The following is a 6,995-nucleotide window of genomic DNA, read 5'->3' on the forward strand; positions in this document are numbered from 1 at the left end:
TACCTCATGAGTAGCTGGGATTTTAAGTGTAAGCTACCATACCCAACTTTTACCAGATTTAAATACTGTTCTGATTACTTCTATATATATGAAACAATTTGAATGTTCTTTGCCATACTGAGTCAATTTTGCTAAGTTTTATTTTTCGAGGAACTCGCTAGCACATTTACTTATTTAAAACAATTAGCATAAAATTGTTCATAATATTACTTAATAATATTTTAGCTTTTTAAATGTTTCTCTTTTTTCTTTATATTGATACTCCCTGTTGATTTTGTGGGGGTTAAAAATTTTAGAGTCAAGTGGTAGAGTACTAACCTTCAGCTGAAGATCTGAGGGACAGTACCCAGGCCCAGGGTTCAGGTCCCACGACCGACCAAAAAAAAATTTTTAGAGTATGTTTAAAAAATAATATGATATCTAGGTCCAGTTTTAGAAGACAAGAGTTTGTCAGGAAGATAAATGAGTGCCAAGTACATAAATGAAAGGTAGAATACATTTTAAAGTGCTAAAAGTCTCAACCTTTTCCTGTAAATGATTGGTGCCATGATTTTTCAGTAGGAGGAGGACATGATCAGGGATGAGTTCCAGATGATGAAATCAGATGATGAAATCAGAGAAGGATTGTATGAAAAAAGGCAGGGAGGGGGGCAAAGAAGAATTGTACTATAAGAAGCCACTATAGATGGCTCAAATCTATTGTCCTAGCTATTCAGGAGGTTGAGATCTGAGATTCAAGGTTTGAAGCCAGCCTGTGCAACAAATTGAAGAGACTATTATATTCAAATAACCAACAAAAGCCAGAAATGGAGACAACTCAAGTGGCAAAGCTCTAGTCATGAGCCAAAAAGCTGAACAAGAACATGTGGCTCTAAATTCAAGAAAGGTGGAAGGAGGAAGGAAGGGAGGGAGGGAAGGAGAGAAGATAAAAGGGAAGAAGGATAGGAGGGAAGGAGGGAGATTTCTCAGGTGTTGTGATACTAAAACCAAATATGAGACCCTATCTCATTACTGGTTTTGAGACCCTGACATCATCTATTTTGTGGGGTATTTGTAGATTCTAAACCAAATCACAAGTAGTTATGGAGCAAGAGACTTGCTGAGACTGGGAAAGCAGCATTTCTACCCTGGATAAGCTGCTCTCCAACACTTTGGATGGGTTGTCAGGTCTCTTATATAAGTGACCAGCCTCTCAAAGTAGTCAGGCATTCAGCCTGTGTGGGAGAGAAGAGAAATTATCATGTCTTCCTCTGCCCGGTGAGTTCATGCATCTGCCCTTACCAGTGAATTAAGTGTAAATAAATAAATGCAACCAAGTTCACTGGTAACCTTTAGTGCCTGCCATTAATCAGGGTAATAAGGCTTGTTTTATTCTGGGCCTTTCACAGGGGTTGTAGAAAGAAAAATGGTTACATGAGGTCAGTTAAGTTCCAGCTCCCTGACACTTTGTCAATACAATATTGGCAATTCAGTTATAGTGAAAGACAAGCACATTATTTAGCTGTTAAGAGTTAGTAAATAGATTATTTATAATGTCTTCTGTCATCAGTCATCGCCCAAGCCAAAATGATACCAGCTGCCTGGTAATTTTCCTGCGAAGTACTTAAACAGTTCTCTCTCCTTCCCTCTTAGAATCTCTCTTCCATTTCTCAGTGCTCTCTCTTTCCCCCTCTCACCTTCTATCTTCTCCTTCTCTCTCTCTCTCCTTCTCTTCCCCAATTTTTCTCTCTGTGTCTCAGACTCTGCATGTATTACAAAACCTTACAACATTTGAGATTGATGAATGTGGAAATTTATTAACAGGAAATGAAAACTGATAGGTATTTAACATTTAATGTGAAATAATCTACTGTAACATAAAATACTCAAAATAATACTAACTGTTTTAATTGTCCCTGGTCATTAAACTGCCAATTTGGTCATTAAAAAAGATAGGTAGATAGTAAGTTATTGACACAAGCTCTGCAAATAAAGTGGATTATTTTAGACCTAAATTTAACTTAAATTGATTATTCCTGCCTCTTCCTCACCTTTCAGCACCAAAACTGTTTTTCAGTATTTACCAGGGATCCACCCAAAGTCATTATGCTAACATATGATAATAAAATTCCCAGTAATCAATTCTTCCCTTTTATTAAGGGGAAGAGATTATTTAACATATAACTGAGAGAATGTGTGTTAGCCATTTGGGAAATGTGTATGCTCATCTCACATCACACATCTAAATAAATTCTGAATGGATCCAAATTTTAGTAATTACACGCAGTCCGAATTTTGAAAAAGATACAATTGAGGAGATATCAGACCTCTGAGGAGAAAGAAAATGTCTAAGCTTGGGTTCCGTGTTCATCCACTGACCCCTCTCCAACCTTTTATTTCCCTTTACTTCTCACTGAGTTCTTGTCTAGGCAACAATTCTAATTCTGTGAACATCACGCTGTCTAGCAAGACTTTCCTATTTGACCCCTATTTGATCAGCTGATGTCTTCTCATTCTTCAAGACTCAGTAGAAGCCTTGTCCTTGTCCCTTCTCCATCCTCTCTACCTCCACTGCCTACTGGGGGTTGGGATCTGGGAGTCATGGCTCCCGGAACCTACCATAGTACACAGGGCCAGACATTTCATGGCCTAGTCCCTCCTTTCCCCATGGACATCATGCCATTTCCGTGATATATAAGTATCTTGTGTGTACATGGGTCAAAGTTGGTTCTGTTGGTTAGTTTGTCCCTGTATAAATAACCCACCATAGGAATCATAGTAGTTTGGGACTTGTCCATGGGACAAGTCCTCTACTCTGTTTTCTTTTTGATAGATTTTGGTGATACTATGCATGCTAAATCCATTAATTTAGGTCTGATGTTTTACTTATCTGCTAAGAGGTCTTGTTAATATTTGACAAACTTTATTCCTAAGTACTGTTTAGAGTGTATTGCTTATTGTTGTTTTTCTAAGATACGTAGAATTGTTTTTCTAAGCTACGCTTTCTAATTATTTGTAGCTATAGAAAAATGCCACTGAATTTAGGAGGCGGCTAGAAGACACGGACAGGATGGCGGTGGTGTCTGGGCTCATGAGGAGACCCCTTCAGCAGGTTTCCGGGCTGCTGAAGAGGCGCTTTCATAGAACCGCCCGGGTGGAGCTGCAGCTGACATTTCGAGAAGCTATGAATCAAGGTATGGATGAGGAGCTGGAAAGAGATGAGAAGGTATTTCTGCTTGGAGAAGAAGCTGCCTGGTATGATGGGGCATACAAGGTTAGTCGAGGCCTGTGGAAAAAATATGGAGATAAGAGGATCATAGACACTCCGATATCTGAGATGGGTTTTGCTGGAATTGCAGTTGGTGCAGCTATGGCTGGGTTGCAGCCCATTTGTGAATTTATGACCTTCAATTTCTCTATGCAAGCCATTGACCAGGTTATAAACTCAGCTGCCAAGACTTACTACATGTCTGCAGGCCTCCAGCCTGTGCCATAGTATTCAGGGGACCTAATAGTGCCTCAGAAGGTGTGGCTGCCCAACACTCACAGTGCTTTGCTGCATGGTATGGGCACTGCCCAGGCTTAAAGGTGGTCAGCCCCTGGAATTCAGAGGATGCAAAAGGACTTATTAAATCAGCCATTTGGGATAACAATCCAGTGGTGATTCTAGAGAATGAATTGATGTATGGAGTTTCCTTTGAACTTCCTGCAGAAGCTCAGTCAAAAGATTTTCTGATTCCCATTGGAAAAGCCAGAATAGAAAGGCAAGGGACACATATAACCGTAGTTGCCCATTTGAGACCTGTAGGCCACTGCTTAGAAGCTGCGACTGTACTATCTAAAGAGGGAATTGAATGTGAGGTAATTACTATGCGTGCCATCAGACCAATGGACATTGATGCCATAGAAGCCAGTGTCATGAAGACAAATCATCTTGTAACTGTGGAAGGAGGCTGGCCACAGTTTGGAGTAGGAGCTGAAATTTGCACCAGGATCATGGAAGGATCTGCATTCAATTTCCTGGATGCTCCTGCTGTTCGTGTCACTGGTGCTGATGTTCCAATGCCTTATGCTAAGATTCTAGAAGACCACTCTGTACCTCAAGTCAAAGACATCATATTTGCTATAAAGAAAACACTGAATATTTAGCTTGGACTTGAATATCAAGTCATTGGTATTTATTTAAAACACTTGGATTGTACTTGTAAGACCTTACTATTCAGTTATCAGTTATCTCTAAAGCAAAAAAAAAAAAAAAAAAAAAAAGAAAGAAAAGAAAAAAGAAAAATGCCACTGATTTTTGTACCCACATCCTACAACTTTGTTGGATTATACTGTTATATTACTATTGTCATTATCATTACAATGCTAGAGATCAAACCTAGAACTCAGTGTGTAGTAAACAATCCTATCTCTGAGATAGGAACTCTAATCTGCTACCCCCCAGGCTAGCTTCAAACCAGGATCCTCCTGTGTTGGTCTTCCTAGTACCTACGACTATAGGTATAAGTCACCTCATCTGGCTTCTTAACTTTCCATGCTGGCCAGGATTCTCAGTAATATTCATTGGAAGCAGTCGCTGTAAACACTTTGTTCCTATTTTTTAAGGAATGTATTCAACATTTTCCCATTAAAAATTGTCAATTTTGAATTAACAATTCTAATGATCTAATGTATAACATGAGGACTAGGATTAATAATAGTGTATGGTATTCAGAAGTTTTGATAAATGAGTAGATTATTGCTGCTCTTGGCACAGGAGAAAAGTTCTGTATGCCAAAAATAATCTTAACAATCTTATGAAGATATCTCCATCAAATAGTGAATAGTGGGCTGGGGAGGTGGCTCAGTGGTAGAATGCTTGCCTTGCATACATGAGGCCCTGGGTTTGATTCCTTAGCACCACATAAGTAGTAAAAGTTGGAAGTGGTACTGTGGCTCAAGTAGTAGAGCGCTAGCCTTGAGCTGAAGAGCTGAGGGACAGCGCCCAGGCCCAGAGTTCAGACCCCACAACCGACCAAAAAAAAAAAAAAATAGTGCATAGCTATCAAAGAGTCTACAAGTAGATGAATAAAAGTCAATGGCAAAGAATCCACACAAGAAAATAAAACATCCCTAATTTTAATAGGTATATGAATAAAGTCCCTAAAATTCAATTCTCAAATGAGGAAATGCAACTAGAAATAAAGTCCAAAGTGGACACCATACTTCAGAAACAGTTTAACAGTTAAAAGCCTCAAACTAGCCATTGTATTTCATCTAAGTAATTGTACTACAAAAATAATCTACAATAATACGTTTTGGAAGAGAAAGCTTTATTTCTCTAACTTAACTATAGTTAGACTTCTCTTCTTATCCACAAGATGTTTGTTACTGCTACTCTTGCTAGAAGGCTAAAGTGGGAGGAATTAAAAAGACAGAATCTAGAATCTGTGCATTCAGAATTAGCATACTTGTTAGAGAATCACAGGACATTAGATGTCTACATGCTATTTGATTTCTCCCAGACACTGGGTGAAAGGGACATGCCTATTGCAGTAACCATGCCCACACCTGATCAAAACACACAACAAAATCCTCAGATAACCACAGTGGCTAGAATGCCAAGGTCTTCATTCTAATCCTTTACTAATTAAAAAAAAAATGGAACAGGAACATTTAATAAGAGGATAACTACTCAGATACAGGTTATTCTTATAAAGTTTTGGCTCCTATAGGAAATGTGAGACTTCAAGTCAAATGACCACAAAAGATTATTAGCTGAAGACTGAAAAGATCTCAGTTTACCCACTCAGATTCTGGGCCACTTTAAGCCACCGACGTTCCCTGTTTGGGTAGTCCCCTCCACAGTAAATCTTCAGTATCTATGATTTTTTTTCCTGAGCCACAGAACCTGGGTTAAAAGCAATGCTTTTTTTAATGCACCAGGCTGCCACCTATCATCCAGAAAGCCTTTCACCACCACCACCAGGCCACTTCTCATTCCTCTGTGGAATGCACTCAGCTGGATCAGCCTCTAATACATCAACGTGATTTCAACTGAACTGCAGAGCTAAATACCAGAGGAGTGGGGCACTTGGAGAAGAGAAGAAAGAGAACGAAATAACTATCATTACCTCCCTAAACTTCAACAACTACGAAAGAGCTCTCGTCCCAAGAAGTCCAGATCCCCAATTTCAGACGATGTAATGGCAGCCAGCTCTGTAGAACAGAAGGAGACACTTGTCTGCTGATAAGATTTCTTTCCGCCCCTCCCACTGAACAGGTGGAAATGATCCTGTGGCATCAGTCTAGGCCAAAGTTTCAACCACTGACCTCATAGTCAATTTAAGCTGAAAGCAGTACTTTGTAGACTCCAATTCGAATCTTACTGAAAGTCAGTAAACGATAGACTCCTCTTCTAGAAAAATGTGATTTCGTACATGCATATCCTCCATGATTGCTATACTTTGGATCTTGAATAGTCCCCAGAGGAGTTGAAGGCTTGGTACTCAGCCCATGACACTATTGGGAGATGGTGGAATCTTTAAGAGTTATGGCCTATTTGGAGGAAGTTAGGTCATTAGGGGTGGGGCCTTGACAAGGCTATACACCTTCCTGTTTCTTTCTTTGCTTCCTTGCTACCATGAGCTGAGCAGCTTCCCCTGCCATGAGCTGTCCCCACTCTATGCCCTCCTCCAGTGTTCTTATTGACTTGCCACAGGCCCAAATCAACAGGGCCATGCAACCCAGCCAAATAAACCTTGCCTCCATATATTTATTCCTCCATATTTATTCCAGGCATTTTTCTCACAGTGATGGAAGGCTGAACAGTTCAATAATATATAGTATCAGTGGAGCCCAAGGACCACCAGAGGCTCATGCACAAAGCTATAGGCCAAGGTTCTTGTCCCCAGGCTTTCATGCCCCCATTCTGTGTCTGTGTAGACCTTATCAATGAAGCACAGAGTTGTATTCTACTAAACTCAGAAGTGATCTTACAACTTTCCCCAGCACTAAAAGTTTCCCCTTACACA

General features: G+C 39.9%; 1 pseudogene across 1 annotated transcript; it reads left to right on the forward strand.

Moving 5' to 3' along the window:
• Positions 1–3,028: 3,028 nt before the first annotated feature.
• Positions 3,029–4,162, forward strand: LOC138809032 (pyruvate dehydrogenase E1 component subunit beta, mitochondrial pseudogene; annotated as a pseudogene). Its single transcript, XR_011366667.1, has one exon. The product of XR_011366667.1 is annotated as a pyruvate dehydrogenase E1 component subunit beta, mitochondrial pseudogene (transcript).
• Positions 4,163–6,995: the final 2,833 nt, after the last annotated feature.

Source organism: Dipodomys merriami, unplaced genomic scaffold (assembly GCF_024711535.1).
Source record: "Dipodomys merriami isolate MVZ:Mamm:240054 unplaced genomic scaffold, mDipMer1.0.p SCAF_48, whole genome shotgun sequence".
NCBI lineage: Eukaryota > Metazoa > Chordata > Mammalia > Rodentia > Heteromyidae > Dipodomys > Dipodomys merriami.